Source organism: Myotis davidii, unplaced genomic scaffold (genome assembly GCF_000327345.1).
Source record: "Myotis davidii unplaced genomic scaffold, ASM32734v1 scaffold32, whole genome shotgun sequence".
Lineage (NCBI taxonomy): Eukaryota > Metazoa > Chordata > Mammalia > Chiroptera > Vespertilionidae > Myotis > Myotis davidii.
This window is the reverse complement of record NW_006286587.1, coordinates 7,192,259-7,194,170: the sequence shown is the minus strand read 5'-3', so window position 1 is coordinate 7,194,170 and position 1,912 is coordinate 7,192,259.

The following is a 1,912-nucleotide window of genomic DNA, read 5'->3' as shown; positions in this document are numbered from 1 at the left end:
CAAACCCACAACTGTCTTCTCTACAAGTGGGTTCCCAAGCTCAGGGAGGGTGAGGGACAGTGTACTATTTAGCAGGATAATTTTATTGGGGTGATTTGATATTTCTATTAGGGTGGATCGGGTAGTTTCAACCCCAGGAAAATCAATGTTCTCTCTCCTGTTAGTCAAGGGGGCTAACCTCACCTGTGGCTTGGAGCCGAACACCGCCCCCCCTGCCCCCCACCCCGTTTACATACAGCCCAGATTACTAACAGGAGGCACCTGTATCTCAGGTAGCCTTCTTGGGTTAAGCCAGGTGGCTGGATCTAAACTGTTCAAGGAAAGGCCTGGCTCCATAACTCCTTTTTGAGACCTGTGTGTGTTTGTGTGTGTGTGGGGGGGGGGGAAGGACAGGGGTACAGGGTATAGAATTTGAACAGGTTTGGGTAATGGGAACTACAAGAGATGTGTATTTTAGTACCTCATCAGCCTTCATAAATTGTGCTTTGTCCAGCACCAGCATTTTGCTTTTGGGGAGTAGAGGTGAGGAGGGGGCAGATAGGAGGTGGGGGGAAATTAGTTTATGGAAACTGGTAAGAAAAGTCTGTATAGTCCTAGCCGGTTTTGCTCAGTGCGCAGAGCATTGGCCTGCAGACTGAAGGGTCCCAGGTTCGATTCCAGTCAAGGGCACATGCCCGGGTTGTGGGTTCGATCCCCAGTAGGGGGCGTGCAGGAGGCAGCCAATCAATGATTCCGTCATCATCAATGCATCTATCTCTCTCTTCCTCTCCCTTCCTCTCTGAAATCAATAAAAATATTTTTTTAAAAGTCTATATAGGAAGACAGTTGGCAACTGGAGGCCTTGCATTTAGGATAAATGGGGAAAATGAGGCCTGGGGAACATGGAGACAAAATGCCCAGTTTGCCACTGCCTATGCCAACGACAAGCTTGTTCTGCTCTCACAGATACCTCTTTGAAAGTATGGATTAATTCTCTCACCAATGAGCATTAGATGGGATACATTACCATTAAGACGGTGCCTTTCTTCGGTGTTCTTGAGCTGCTGAAATGCTAATATTCTCTAAACCATCCTTGCTGGCTTTGAATCAGTGTAAAAAGGTCAGTTACCATATTTTATTCCCCTGTGTGAATATTACTGTCCATATTGAGACACCCATTAAATAATAACCACAAATTACCCACCCTTTTATACTCTCATAACTCAGCATACTGGAAACTATTTTCCCTTGACCCACTGCAGCCCATTACGCCACAGAGCTCCGGAAGGCTGGAGCCAGGATCCGGTGCCCAAATAGTCACGCCTCTTCTGTAATACAAGGGCCAAAACTTTGTCCATCCTTCAGTGGTAAACCATTCTCTTCCTTTAAAGAGGTCCCCTCACACACAGCAGCGGGTCCTCTGGAAGAGGGGTGAGAGAGGCTTCAGCCAACCCGCAGGTTTCCTTTGACCTTGACAATGACCGGAGGCTCGCCTCGGGGTGGAAAATAGCCCGAGTGTCCGCTGCCACCCCAGAGAAGCCAAGTGGTGCTGCCGGGCGACGGCGGTGAGATAGATGGTCCTTTCCAGGCTCATCTCTTGCCACCCAGAAAGCAGCTCGGAGGCCGCCTACAGGTGCAATCCCGGCACTGCGGCCAGGGCAGCGGGGCTGGGGAAAGGGTGAGCCCGAGCCCACCAGCACCTCTGCCTGCCCTCCCCAAAGCCCGAGCAGGGCCCCAGCGCGCCCGCAGCCCTCTCCCTCCAGTTTCCCCTCGCCGCAGCCCAGGCGCGGTTTGGGAAGGAAACTGAGAGCCCCCCGAGGCTCCGCAGACTCGGATTTGGGAGGGAATGGGGCGCGGCCGAGGCTTTCCCTCGAAACTGCGGCGAGCCTGGCTCCGGGAAAGTTTTTCAAAGTTCCCAGCAGCGCCTGCCCCG